Source organism: Amblyraja radiata, chromosome 26, assembly GCF_010909765.2.
Source record: "Amblyraja radiata isolate CabotCenter1 chromosome 26, sAmbRad1.1.pri, whole genome shotgun sequence".
In the NCBI taxonomy this organism is placed as follows: domain Eukaryota; kingdom Metazoa; phylum Chordata; class Chondrichthyes; order Rajiformes; family Rajidae; genus Amblyraja; species Amblyraja radiata.
The window spans coordinates 6,429,405-6,445,221 of NC_045981.1; the positions used below are offsets into that span (position 1 = coordinate 6,429,405).

At 40.0% G+C, this 15,817-nt stretch overlaps 1 long non-coding RNA gene across 2 annotated transcripts; it reads left to right on the top strand.

Moving 5' to 3' along the window:
- The first annotated feature begins 2,800 nt into the window (after positions 1-2,800).
- LOC116987840 lies at positions 2,801-14,942 on the top strand. Of its 2 annotated transcripts, none has more exons than XR_004415805.1 (5): positions 2,801-2,850; positions 3,124-3,212; positions 10,334-10,378; positions 14,452-14,488; positions 14,713-14,942. It is a non-coding gene; the product is annotated as an uncharacterized LOC116987840 (long non-coding RNA). The 2 variants fall into 2 exon arrangements; XR_004415804.1 differs by having other exon boundaries at positions 2,842-2,886.
- The last annotated feature ends 875 nt before the right edge of the window (positions 14,943-15,817 follow it).

Below are 15,817 nucleotides of genomic sequence, written 5' to 3' on the forward strand. Positions count from 1 at the left end.
AACTGGCTGCAAAGCAAGGCAACATCATTGGTGATGGTGCGACCCTACCCGATGAACTGAATGCTTTCTATGCTCGCTTTGAGCAGAAAGCCAACAGGGCGGATACACCTGGCCCTTCAGATTCCAGTGTGCCTCTCCCCAGGGTGACTGTAGCAGAGGTTAGACAGGCTTTCCTGAGGGTAAACCCACGAAAAGCATCTAGCCCAGACGGAGTTCCTGGCCGTGCCCTTGGTAGTTGCGCGGAGCAGCTAGCAAGAATATTCGCGGACATCTTTAATCTCTCCCGACACCATTCTGAGGTACCCACCTGCTTCAAGATGACCACCATCATCTCAGTGTCGAAGAAAAGCGAGACTTCATGCCTAAACGACTACTGTCTAGTGGCCTTGATATCCACCATCATGAATTGTTTTGAGCGGCTAGTTATGGAACGCATTAAATCCAGTCTACCCAGTGGCCTTGACCCAATGCAGTTCACCTACTGCCACACAGGTCCACAAACGATGCTATTGCCCTTGCCCTGCACTCATCCTTGGAACACCTGCATAAGAGAGACACCTACGTCAGACTCCTATTCATAGACTACAGCTCTTCCTTTAATACCAATATGCCATCCAAGCTTATCACCAAACTAGCGGGACTTGCATTGATGGAGCCAAAGTAGAGATGGTTGAAAACTTCAAATTCCTAGGAGTCAATACCACCAACAATTTCTCCTGGATCACCCAAATTGAAGAAACGACCAAGAGAGCATACCAACGCTTCCACTTCCTTAGAAGGCTTAGGAAGTTTGGCTTATCCCCTACAACTCTCACCAACCTCTACAGATGCACCATAGAGTTATTTTATCTGGATGCCTCACAGCTTGGTTTGGGAACAGCTCCATTTGCTGCAAGAAATTGCAGCAAATTATGTACACAGCCCAGACCATCACACAAACCAAGCTCCCTTCTATTGATTTCATTTATACCTAACGCTACCTCAGCAAGGCCAGCAGCATAATCAAGGACGAGTCATCCCCTGGCCACTCCCTCTTCTCCTCTCTCCCATTAGGCAAAAGTTATAGAAGTTTGAAAACCGCCTGATTCAGGGACAGTTTCTTCCCAGCTGTTACCAGGCACTGAATCACCCTACCACAACCGGAAAGCGGTGCTGAATTACTATCTACCTCTTTGATGACCCTCGGACAATCCTCTGTTGGCTTTACTTTGCACTAAACATTATTACCTTATCCTGTATTTATACACTAAATGGATCGATTGAAATTGTGTATTGCCTTTCTGCTGACTGGCTAGCACGTAACGAAAAGCTTTTCACTGTATCTCGGTACACGTGAATATAAACTAAACTGAACTTCGAAGCTGTAGGAGCCATTTATGCTTAAGTTAGTTACTGTTAGTATATTATAGCCATGTCTAGATATTTCTAGCTTTATCTTTTTTGTATGCTTATGGGTGGGATACTTCTAAGGAAGTAGAGGCATTGCTGTGCTTTCTTGGTTGCTTCAATGTGGGAGATCCAGGAGAAGTTGTTGGTGATATTTACTCCTAGGAATTCAAAGTTTTCAACCATTTCTACTTCGGCGCCGTCAATGCAAACTGGAGTATGTGTTCCACTTCACCTCCTGAAGTCAATCATTATCTCTTTTGCCTTGCTGACATTGAGAAAAGGGTTGTTGTCTAAACACCAGGATGCGAGGTTCTCAATCTCCTTCTTGTACTCCGACTCATCATTATTTGATATCCAGCCCATAATGGTGGCGTCGTCTGCGAATTTGTATATTGAATTAGATTTGTGCTTGGCTGCACAGTCGTGGGTGTATAAGGAGTAAAGACGAGGGCTGAGAACACATCCTTGCAGAGCGCTAGTGTTATGGATTATTGTCCCCTATCCTCACTGATTGGGGTCTGTTGGCCAGGAAGTCAAGGATCCAGTTGCAGAGATGAATGCTAACTCCAAGTCTGGCAAGTCTATGGTATCAGAGTATTCCCCAATTTTTGTGGGGATAGGAAACTGGTGGTAGGAAAGTTACTGGCAGAACTGTTGTTCCCCATATCAGGTTCCCATATCATGTAAATTCAGCAACGTCCAATAATACTAATAACTAAGGCGCAGATAGGGATTGGGCTCATATTCGTGAAGATGAATTAATGCATTTTCCACCTCTTAAATCACTAACTTTCTTGTTTTAAGACCAAGTTGCTGGTTTAAAAGATTTGAAATGAATAGAAACCAAAGATCGACGTAAACTACAAATGAAATTAATTTTGCCATTTGTACTTGGGCTTTGAACTAGAGGATCTAACAAGATTACGAATCGCTGGGATCCTTTCTGTAAGGGGTTTATGCAACATTTCGGCGGGCAAACATGCTCTGTATTTTTAATCATAGGATAACAATCTGCAAAACGCCATATATTAGGATAACAGTCAAAATTTACTTTCTGGTTTTGGCTTTAAAACCAGCGACGATTAGGAAACGATAACGTATTTTAGTGGGAATGCATGACGCGCGTTTGCTCTTTCTGCTGATGCAGAGTTCCTCGACCAAATGTTCCATCTGGTGGAAGTATCTAGCGACCAAAAAACATGTCACATGTTTTCCGTGCAAAGTCTCAGGACACATGATGATGATTGGATTAATCGCTGAAGAATGCCTCCAAAACTACTGACATAGCTTCTCTAAATTTATCCTGATACGAGAAAGCGACAGTTAATCCCACAACCAAATCCACCCGTCGTACTTCCCAAAGACCAAATACGGTCTGGACCTGCTGCAAGGGGAGGGGGGGGGACGTGGTATATAGGTTATCTGACAGAACATTGGCGGCTTCTGGGGTGCAACCAACAGGTCTCTTCCTCCCTGACTTTCTTCACGCGAATCGGGGTATTTATGTTATAAATTAAACACGATAAGATTTGCGGTGTTGTAAATGAAATGTTTAAATATTCCGTCATATTTGATGGAACCGGATTGATACCTCTTTGCGATTATATTCTGGAACGGTATTTGTAAAATGGGTTTGATAAAATGATAATATTTTACACATCCTTTGGGTCGTTTCCGAAAAGCGCCTCTCAATTTTAATAATTACGGGCGAATCCTCTTTCTCTGTTGTTGCAGATGCTATTGGCATCTTTGGATGAGTTGGAATGATGGAAGTTATCAGAAGCCGTTTGTGGCATGTGAATCTAAGCTACATTGCGTGAAAGGTAAAATAAGCTTTAGTTGATAATCGAATATGATATTTTATTTATTCCTGATATTTTATTTAGACCTGAAAATCAATCGCATGTTTAAAAAAAAAGGTGCAAGGACTGCTGTAGATGCTGATGTACAAAATAAAGACATGAAGTGCTGGAGAAACTCAGATTCTGAAGAAGAGTCCCAACCCAAAACGTTACCTGTCCATGTTCTCCAGAGATGCTTTCTGACCCGCTGAGTTAACTGGTTATCCTGCTGGTTGCAACATGTTCTTTACAAGATCCCCTATCACCTTTAGTGTCACCAGACTGCACCTTGTACCTATCCTTCTGCACAGAACATTTACCATTTGACTGCATTTATATTAATGCAGAAATTAGAATGAAATGGATTGTCCAGTAAAAAACCTTATAATTAAATTAATATTTTATTAAATCTTAAATCGAGAAAGGTTTGATTCGGTAGGTTAAGATTAGATTATATAACTGTTGTCAACATGGTCTCTTTATCCTGCCCAAAGCTTTTATTAGTAATAGACCAAGTGGGACCCGTTGGGTCCCGTCCCCTCAACGCGTGGTTGCGGGAGGGGGGGAGGGGGGGGGGGGCTGCAGCGTCGCACAAACACACTAACCACCCCCCCCCCCCACACACACACTACCCCGCCCCCCCCCCCCATATTATATTAAAATACAACAGATTATTGTATAAACTTTCTGAATGTAGCACTGTATTCCACGTCTTAATGAAACATAGACATGTTAATTTGATTCCCTAATTTATCTCTTTTCTTGAGCAACACATTGAGCTACATTTTTTTTCTCAGGCTGCTTAGTACAAACCTCAAGGTGAAAATACATTGATGAATCATGGAACCAGTAATATCAGTTCATGCATGTAATCTGTTTAAAGTGACATTGATAATTTCACTGGACACGTACACCATCTGTATTTCTTTAACGTTTTTCTGCAGCACAGCACCTGTTGCCTACACATTGTCTACTTTAATTTGTAGATGGCTGCTTGAAAGGTCTTCCTTTCATAATAAAGGACATTTTTTAACCAGAATAATTTATTCATGTTTAACTGCTCAGCGGAAACTCTTGCCTGGGATCTCCTTTCTCCTTGTTCTTGATCATCCATTTCATGTACAGATTACTTTACTTATCTAACGTGCTCAAATACAGCACCACTTTACCAAAGACTGCCATTTCTGAATCCCACATGGCTTTGGTCTATTACTGGAACATACAAAGAAAATTGATGTAAAGAATCCCACATAAAATCAGTAAAATTACTTGTTGCCAGGCATAATTAATGCTGCTATTTTAATCACAAAGTGATATAGTGCATTATTGTACTTGATCTAATTATTGTTTCCTGGTGTAATATAGTTCATTGCTTTATTTGTGAGTTGTAAAGGCATTGTGTTCTTTGCTTTGTAGTAATTGATGAAGTGGGATTTATTTTGTAGCAACATTATATTTATCGATTTACATTTGTTGTATATTAAATATTATGTTCTCTATTATTTGTTTTAATTCCATGAAGTGATTGATGATTTTATGTTTCATTTGATAAGATTGCAAAACAATCCAAATGAGCTCTTCATGAGCAACAGAGTCAGCCTTGCTGTTTTTCTTTAATTAAAATCAGATTTACTGAGAGAACAATCCACAAATACATCTTTGGTCTGCCATTCCAATGACATTGCAATAGGTTAGATGTAACACTGAAGGGTGCCTAATCCATTGGGTCTGAAAACGAGATAATTATTTTGTTAGTCCCATGTTAACAAATTTATTGTTCGTGCCCAGGACATTCAGCTTGCGATTTTAATATGATTTTGTGGTAGGTAGATGATATAACCACCCCAGAGTTCAATTACATGAAATAATATTTCAGTGTTATGATTTCAAGATTGTAGAGAATGTTGATTGCCATGTCACAGCTGCCTGAATAGTGTGTGGTAATTGTATATTTAATTGGACTGGCACTTGATGCAGTGCTTGTGGATACTGATCCAACTACTTACAGTGCGGTGTTGGATAACAACTTGTGGGGAATTAATAATCTTGATCTAAACTCGACATCAGAAAAACTATAATATCCATTCTGAAAAATTGTATCAAACTTTGGGGGTTAGTTTATGATTTCAAAAATGTATTTTGCTTGTCTTCATTTCAATGTCTGTGAACAAAACTAAATCCCTTGGGCAATTCCACCAAACGAAAAGGCATAATCGATAATTTCCTCTACTTTTTGTCCAATTTAAATAGACCAATTTAAAAGATAATAATGTATTAATATCTTTTGGTTCTTATTTTTAAATGTTCTGCGTTGATTTCTTCAATTGTGGAATGCAATATTTTACATAAGATCTTGTCATCTTCTCCTTCTTAAGAGAGATCACAATCAATATCCCAATTAAAAGGACCTGCATTAATGAAAAGGTTAACCTAATAATTTGACAAAGGCAACTCTTTATGCTCACCAAACAGCTTATATCATGACATAAACACGATGTGCTGGAGTAACTCAGTGGGCCAGTCTCTGGAGGACATGGAGGACATGGATAGGCAATGTTTTGGGTTGGGACCCTTCTTCAGACTGATCCCGTGGACTTCAAAGCCGAAGGAGGGTCCCGATCTGAAAGTTTACATTTCCATCTCTTTCCGCGGAGCTGAGTTACTCCAGCACTTTGTGTTTTATTTTTTAAACCATAATTTGCAGTTCCTGTGTCTCAACTTACATCAAACTATTTGTTGTCAAAACAGCAGGTTCAGTTCCTATATTTGTTAAGCAGTTGCTAACCAAATATACTTGCTAAATCATTGCATTGTTTTAATCTCATTAGAGAAGCACAGACAGTAATTTGATATGGAGTACTTTACAATTCATTCAGTTTTTATGAATTGTGTCCATTTGTAAAGCTGATATGTGAACTGTCAAATGTTAATAATTTTCAGTCAGTGAACCTCCAAAATAGCTAGTACCTAACAGGCAGTAGTAAATCTATAATTTACAAATAAATTTGACAATTTAGACTTTCGGAGATTGATAGATTCTTGATTAGTAAGTGTGTCAGGGGTTATGGGTGAAGGCAGGAGAATGGTGTTGAGAGAGAAAGATCGACCAGCCTTGATTGAATGAATACCAGCATAGATTTGATGGGCCAAATGGTCTATTCTGTTCCTAAAACTTATGAACTTTAGAGTTACAGCTTAGAAACAGGCCTTTAAGCCCACAAGGGCGGCATCGACCAACGACCACCACCACTATCCTACACATTAGGGACAATTTACAATTTACGGAAGCTAATTAACCTACAAACTTGTACGCCTTTGGAGTGTGGGACGAAATTGGGGCACCTGGATAAACCCATGTGGTCACAGGGAGAATGTACAAACTTCATACAGACAGCATCTGTAGTCAGGATTGAACCTAGGTCTCTGGCGCTGTAAGGCAGCAACTCTGTGCCACTGTGCCTTCCCCAATTTATTTCTCGATAACTCAGATTTTACAATTATATGCCCATCAAAATAGATTTAGCTGGAATTTATTTTTAAATATTATATATAGATATATACGAGTGTGTGTGTGTTTTGCAAGCTGATAGAAAACCGACAATTGCTGGGGCATAGAAAATTACATAGTACAGCATAGGAACTGGATGTTTAATCCACAGTGTCCACACTGAACATGATGACAAGATTAATTAATTTCCTCTGCCAGCATGTGAATCATATCCCTTAATTCCCTGTGTATCAATACGCCTATCTAAAAATCTCTTAACTACCGCAATCGCATCTGCCTCCACCATAACCCGTGTTCCAGCCACCCACCACTTTATATAATAAAACAATACCTGTCCACACCTGCTGAGTTTCTCCAGCACCTGTCCTGCCGATCTCATTTAAACTTTGCCTATGAGTAAATATCACCAGCATCATGCTGTGGACCAGCCATATCAAAGTATTGGCCAAGAAAGCACACCAATGCCTTTCCTTCTTTAGAAGGCTTAGGAGGTTCGGCATGCCTCCAACAACTCTCACCAACGTATACAAATGCACCATAGAAAGCATTTTATCGGGATGCATCACATAATTGTTTAGGAACAGCTCTATCCAATACCGTAAGATATTGCAGAGAGTTGTGGACATAGCACAGACCATTACGTAAACCAACCTCCCTTCCATTGACTCCATCTACACTTCACGCTGCCTCAACAAGGCCACCATCATAATCAAGGATTAGTCTCGCCCCAGTCACTCCCTCTTTTCCCCTCTCCCATCAGGTGCAGATGTATGAAAACGCACACCTCCAGATTCAGCGACAGTTACTCTCCAGCTGCTATCAGGCAACTGAACCATCCTATTACCAACTAGAGAATGGTCCTGACATACCATTTCCCTCATTGAAGACCCTTGGACTATCTTTCTTCTGACATTTCTGGAGTTTATCTTGCATTAAACATTAATTCCCTTTATCCTGTATCTGTACACTGTGGACGGCTTAACCATGTATAGTCTTTTTGCAGACTGGATAACAAAAAAGCTTTTCACTGCACTTTTTTTTTTTTTAATCAAAAAAATTTATTCAATTATTAAAAATAATATTTACACTACAATAAAACAAGCCAGAACCCACCACCATAATACAATACAAACATGTAATAAACTACTATACAACTATGATACAATCCTTATTGAGGATACATTCAACACCCTGCGGAGCCCAGCGGTCCCGGAACTCCCTCAGGGTGCCCGCAGACAGGGCGTATTCCCTTTCTAATCCCACCCGGGCACGGACGTAACCCCGGAAAAGGGGCAGGCAGCTGGCTCGGGTAGAGCCCTCCATCGTCTGGCGCCGTGACTCGCGGATGGCCAGCTTGGCCTTTCACTGCACCTTGGTACATATGACGATAATTTAACTAAACTTCGTCCCCATGTCTTTTATAATTCTACCCTGAGGAATACATTTTGTCTGTCTACCCTATTGATGCCTATCATAATTTTATATACTTCTATCAGGTTTCCCGACAACCTTCAATGTTCCAGAGAATGCCAGACACAGAAGTGTGAAAATACATGTTTCAGAAGGAACTGCAGATACTGGAAAATTGAAGGTAGACAAAAATGCTGGAGAAACTCAGCGGGTGAGGCAGCATCTTTGGAGCAAAGGAAATAGGCAATGTTTCGGGTCGAGACCCTTCTTCAGACTCAAGAAGGGTCTCGACCCGAAACGTTGCCCATGTCCTTCGCTCCATAGATGCTGCCTCATCCACTGAGTTTCTCCAGCATTTTTGTCTACCAGTGTGAAAATACATCCAGGTTAGTCCAACCTCTCCTTATAGCTAATACCCTCTAATCCAAGCAGCATTTTGGTAAACCTCTTCGGCACCCTCTCCAAAGTGTCCACATCCTTATTGTAATGGGGCGACCAGAACTGCACACAATACTATATTCCAAACGCGGCCTAACAAAAGTCTTATAAAGCTACGACAAGACAAACAGATTCTTATACATTGTCAAATTTATACTATTAAATTAATGCCAATTAATCTCATCTATACCATTATAATTGGTTAGTCTAGTTATAACCTTGCTATTAATAGTACGAGTAACAAGTTTGACATGACACAAAATATTGTAGGTGTAGGAAGTAAATAATGGTCAAAAGCTAATTTTTTTAATCTAATGCCGGTCTTGTTATTAAAGTATTTGTTGGTATTGGAAACAGGACTTTCTAGCAACATCAGCTGTAATGACTTCCAATGATGCAAGCCATTGTTTCTGATCATGATTTTTTGGACCAGCTAATTCCAAAAAACTTACAAAAAAATGATTTAAACTATTATTCATTTATTAACCCTTCAAGTATTAAAATTATATACATTGGGTATAGAAGCAAAGAAACTCACTGTGTCCAGTCACATGTGACAATAAAATATTCCATTCCATTGCATTCCATAATAATTCTCAAATTCTTAACCTCTTTTAAAGTACACAGTCCTCCACTCCTGCTTTTCCTCTACGTTTTAATTTATCTTTCTGTCTGCCTTCTTTCTGTATCTCCATTGATTTTACTTCCCTCTTTGCTTTATCTTTATTTCCCTCTCCAAATAAAATTGTATTAACTCGTCCTATTTCCTTCTCTGGTATTAAGACTGATCTCAGTCATGATCTTGCATTAAATAAATTATTCTCATGGATATGTAGACCTTAGGTGAGAGGGGAAAGAATTAATCTGAACCTGAGGGGCACCTTTTTCACTGAGAAAGTGGCTGGTATATGAATCAAACCGTCAGAGGAGATAGTTGAGGCAGGTGGTATAACAGCATTTAAAAGACACTTGGACAGGTACATGGATTGGAAAGGATTAGATGGATATGGTCCAATTGCAGGACAATGGGGACAATTGTCACCAACAAGTTGGGCCGAGGTGCCCGTTTCTGTGTAGAATGGCTCAATGACTCTAAACTAATGATAATATTAGTTCAGTAGAAGATCATGCTGTTGCTTAAGAGTATTGTACAGACCTGAAAACTGGGAGAGTTTTGAAAATCAGTATCATTGTCCTATAAAGTTGGAAAATGTAGAATAATAATAAACTGGAAAGAAATGCAAAAAGAGAAAAAAGTGGATTAGTGAAGTTTGGAGGTTATTCAGGAATAATTATGATGGCAAAAAAAAAGAAATAATAAATATCTTGCGAGACAAATGGCAAAGGTGTCATTGCCTTGCAAGGCAAATGGTCAAGCACTGTTGCTTATACTCACATTTAACATCAAGACATAGTTGTATTGATCCTCATTGCTTACTAGGCATTATTATTTGGCCTCTATGTTTTGGACCCTTTAATTATCAAAATACTATGACAAGTGAAGTCAATGTTGTAATTAAGAAATACAGCTTCCAATTTGTACACAGTAACTTCCAAAAATAAGATCAACAACAGATAATTATTTTAGTCAGAAAACTGAGCATACTAGTTTCTTCTTCATCAGAATACAGTCATGGGGTGCCTTCTGGGACAGCATATGGAGCCTCAGATTAAGGTCTGACCTGATAACAAGAACTTTTGATTGTGCACTACTCCTTTGGTGCAACTTTGTAAACCTTTTTTTCAGGAATCCACAGAAACAACACGACAACAAATGCACCTACAGTTATAGGTAAGTAGTAATGTTGTTTTGCAAATAGCCAACATTTTAAAATGTCTGGAAAAGTTACACTATATGAGCCTGAAACTATGTCTGGTGCTTATGTAACGGCTGCTATTAACATTGGCAGCTCATATATACATTCCAGACTGAAATATACCAGAGTTCCATGTTAAACGTATCTAGTAACGATGTAACATTATAGTTTCATCTACAGTAAATACCACATACAAAGTATTTATGTCTCACAATTTATTGTGCAACAAAGTAATGCCGTAAATTAGTAGTTGCCCACTACACAGACATAATTCCAGTTTTTTTATCATTCACAATCAATGAACAGATTTATTGGATGATTGTAGAGGGACCCAGAATAGTATTGAAAGGCAGTGGTCTAACTTCAAGAGTTGTTGCAGTCAGTTCACAGAATGGATGCTATTTTGTTTTGTCACATAATCCGATGCAAAGAATGGCTATGCTGGATGGATAAAATCTGTTAATTTATGTAAAATCCAATTTCTTCAATTTTATCTCAGATTTTTCTCAGACCATCCTTACTTGAAGATGCTTCTCTACCCCAATGTTAAATCCCATGGAAACGGGACAGCATCCACCAGTTTCCAGTCTTTTTAAGAGGGCATCAGTAGAAAGACTATTTTGGTTTATTCTCAGAGTACTGGGTATTTCCAGCTGTCTCTCTTATTTCCAGATTTTCAAGAATTGCTTTTATCTGCATCTAACAACTCATTATTATTTTGTTTATTTCTTTAATGCTAAAAGGGAAACCTTTCTTTAATCTTCAAATGGTAATAAAGTTAAGATAGGACTGCTCTTTCAGAATACTGTTTAAATTGCGGATTGGCAATCGATGAGTTTGGAGATATCAACCTTATTTGGATGTAAAATCTTGGATTATGGATATAGGTAGGAAACAGGTTGCAAATAAAACTCAGCTGTTTCTTCAGTTCACTCGAGCTGTACAAAAAATAAAGGTGCAGATGGGAATTAGGTTAAATTATTTTAATGACCTTCATAATGGTAGCCATTAGAAGGAAGATAATTATTTTTTTCATTTTTGGACAATATCCATACAATATATTTCAGTACACACTTTTGGAATTTAATTTAGGCATACAAACTTAAACAACAAATGGGCGGCATGGTGGCGCAGCGGTAGAGTTGCTGCCTTACAGTACCAGAGACCCGGGTATGATCCTGACTACAGGTGCTTGTCTGCACGAAGCTTGTATGTTCTCCCCGTGACCTGCGTGGGTTTTCTCTGAGATCTCTGGTTTCTTCCACACTCCAATGACGTACAGATTTGTAAGTTATTTGGATTGGTATAATTGTAAATTGTCCCTAGTGTGTGTAGGATACTGTATGTGTGCGGGGATCGCTGGTCAGTCCGGACTTGGTGGGCCAAATGGAGCAGTGAGAGAGGAAGCAGTCTGATGAAGGGTCTTGACCCGAAACATCGCCCATTCCTTCCCTCCAGAAATGCTGCCTCACCCGCCGAGTTACTCCAGCATTTTGTGTCTACCTGGTGGGCCAGAGGGCCTGTTTCTGTGTTGTATCTCTAAACTAAACTAAATTAAAAGTTTATTTGTATATATATTATATATATACATATATTATACATTCATTGTACCAAGCCTACAAAATAATGAAAAGAAAAAGAATAAACAAAAACCAAGACATCAGTGTAAAGAACAGTTAGAGATCAAGTCCATGATCGTGCAAGAGTTGGACCATAGTGTCCCAGTTCTGAGGTAGGATTAAGGTTGTGCAGGTCAGTTCAAGGACCTAATGGTTATTGTATAGTAAGTGTTTCTAAACTGGGTGATGTGAGACTTCAGGCTTCTGTACCTCCAGCCCAATGGTAGCAGTGAGAAGAGGGCAGGGGTAAGATGGGTGGGTATCCTGAATGATAGATGACACCTTCTTCAGGTAGCATCCAAGGTACATGCTTTTGATGGTGTGGAGGGCTATGCCCATGATGGACTGGGCTGAGTCCATTTCTCATCGCAGCCTCTTTTGCATTCCAGTGCATTGGGATTGCCGCAGCAGGCCATGAAGCAACCAGTCAGGATACCTTCTGCGGTGCAGAAGTGTAGAAGTTTGTTAGAGTATTCTGTGATGCTCCAAATCTTTTTAACCATCCAAGAAAGTAGAGGCCTTGGCACACTTTCTTCATGATTACATCTATGTGCTGGCCCCCAATCATCCAAAATATGAACACCCGGGAATTTGAAGTTGCTAACACCCCCCCCCCCCCCCCACCACTGACCCACCAATGAAAACTGCATGTGGTCTCCCAACTTCCCCTTTCTGAAGTCAATGATTCGATCCTTGGTATGGTTGACCTAGAGTGAGGTTGTTGTTGTGGCATCATTCACCCAGGTGTTCTGTCTCTGTCCTGTATGCTGACATATCACTACCTATGATTCAGCCAAGGAAAGTGGTGTCATCTGCAAATTAGTGGCTGGCACTGGAGCTGTGCCTAGCTAGCCACACAGTCATCGATGTAAAGAGAGTAGAGCAGGAGTCCAAACGTCTGTCCTTGAGGCACACCTGTGTCAGGGAAGGTCAGGGAGGAGGAGATATTGTTATCTATCTGCAGATAGACAAAAAAGCTGCAGTAACTCAGCGGGTCAGACAGCATCTCTGGAGAAAAGGAATAGGTGATGTTTCTGGTCCACCCTTCTGAGAGTCAGGAGATAGGGAAATGCGAGGTACATTCCTGCACTGAGGGCTATGTGGTCAATAGGAAATATAGAGGGGGAAATGTCCGCTAATTTTTATTGAGAAGTAATCCACAAGTAGACCCACAATACCGATGCAGGTATATAAAGTAATCAAAAAAATTCACTGAACGTTTTTTGTAAAGCGGGGAAATAAATGTACTATGTAAAATGATGAGAGACAAAGATAGGGCAGACAGCCTGAAGAAGGGTCTCAACCGAAAACATCACCCATACGTCTCTCATGAGATGCTGCCTGTCCGATGACTCCAGCTTTTTGTGTCAGCTTTTTGTGTCAGTACCTTTTTCCCGGGATGGAGAAATCAAATAGAAGAGGGTTTAAGGTGAGAGGGGTGTGGTTTTAAAGAGATTTTCGGAGCATTTTTTTTCCACAGAGGGTGTGAGTGTCTGGAAGGCACTGCCAGTAGGGGGTTGTTGAGGCAGGTAGGATAGTGGTGTTTAAGAGGTTATTCTATAGGCATGTAGATATGCAGGGAATGGAGGGATATGGATTATGCACAGGTAGATAAGAGATGGTCTTGCCATCATGTCCAGCACAGGCAATGCGGGCCAAAGGGCCTGTTCTTGCGTTATACCGTTCCATGTACGAGATATCAATTGCGCACATTAAACCTAAATTAGAAGTTCATGCACGATACAAATTAGCACCCGAGTCATTCGCGTGGTTTGTTCTGGAGTTGTGCTGACCAGCGGATTGACACAAAACTACTGATACTGCTTCTCTAATTTTATCCATAACCAAATCTGTTCGTCAGACTTTTCAATTACGAAATAGGAACTGGATTGCTGAATAAGCAAGGCGCTTTCTCTATATAGGTTACCCAACAGAACATCAAGGGCTTCTGTTGTGGAATCATCACTCATTGACGTATGCACTTTTACCTTATTATAATGTGTAATCTTATGCTTATCTTTGCTTATATTGCAAATTATTAATTTAGACATCCCTCCGCGTTTAACGTAATGTTGGAATGCAGATTTGAATGGAAAATATTTTGTAAATAAGGGGGTGTATAGTGGCGCAGCGGTAAAGTTGCTACCTGACAGCGCCAAAGCCCCGGGTTCGATCCCGACGAGGGATGCTGTCTGTACTGAGTTTGTACGTTCTCCCTGTGCCGGCATGGAGTTTCTCCTGGTGCTTCGGTTTCCCCCCCCCCACACTCTAAACGCCTGCGGGTTTTTAGGATAGTGCTAGTGTACGGGTGGGTGATCGCGGACTCGGTGGCCCAATGGCTGTATGTCTAAAGTGAATGAAATGTTTCGTAAATAATACCTTTTTTAAACTAATGACGTGGGTATAAGCTAGTTTTTTTTTAATTACAGTTGCAGTACAGATTTTTATTCAGCGGAGTCGATTAAGGTAAGGAATGCTTACGCAGCCGAAACCACATTTCCTGACGAGAAAATAAACCTTTAGGAGATCATCTGAAATTTGGAATTTGATCGCAACTGCTAATTCTGTGAAATGAAACATAAGACCTAACTGCATGTCAAATAAAATCTGTGGCTCTTTGCCAAACGAGAGCATATTGCAATAGGTTCAATCCGAAATGAAGTACACAAAATCTCATATGTCAATTGCAGAGACATCTGATCATGGCTGCTTATTACGCACAGAACACTCAGCGATTTCCTAAATGTACTCTAATGCCGCGATTGAAATGTAAGGATGATCGCGAGAGCTGCCTGCCATCTGGAAATGCATTAGTATTTAAATGATATTTTTAATGTAAGTCGTTAGTTTATAAATCTGTATTTAGATAGTTGTTTCTGTTCAACATCACTAAAGTAAATGTAATACAGTTTAGTTTTTTATCAGATGTGTTATTTTCGCATTGTTGATCTTACTGTTTATATTAATAATTAGGGGCAGATTTTATGACCGTCCCACCTTCCTCGCGGACCCTAAATAATCATGAACCACAGCAAGGATATTCAGACATCCGTACGTTACGTTTAAAGATCCTCTCCACAATCAGTCAGATTTGAATGCGATCGCGCAGGAGAACAATCATAAATTGACAATATGTTAAGCGACATGTCCTATGAATGTTATGAGAAGCTCGCGAAATGCCTGAGTTAATTAGTTTTTTTGCTGGAGAACCTTTGCAGCATATAGGGTGATTTCACGAAAGGTCACTGGAGCGTAAATCCCCACTCACGTGACCGAAAATTTTAACTGGGGGACAAGCGTCACTTCCGGTACATGTTAGTGGATGGGAAAACACGCACTTTCACACCCGTTAAAAACATCGAAAACGGCCAGTTTTTGAGCTGCAATTAACTGTGCCGGTCGGGGTGACCGTGAGGAACAGCTACCTAAATTTACAGTCCAAAAAAAAGATAGAAACTAAGGTAAATACAAGAGGGAGCTGAAGGTGTAAAAACGGCGGAAGTTGATTGCCGACATTTTTCGTGGAGATTTAAAGATCCAAAATATCGGGAATTATCGCGTTTGCTCGCTGGATTTCATCAAAAGTGGCATTATTGACTTTGTTATCTTTATTCATTTGTTATATGAAAAGTATTAAAAGTTAGAAACCCGTCAGTAAAATTGCAAAATCGCGCATGGTTCTCGGGTGGGTTTTAACATGCAAAATGAACACGCTTCTGAAGCTCCATTTACCATTTAAATAATCGTAAGCTTGCATCTCGGTAAAATTGATTTCCAAACGCATTGAGAGTTTAC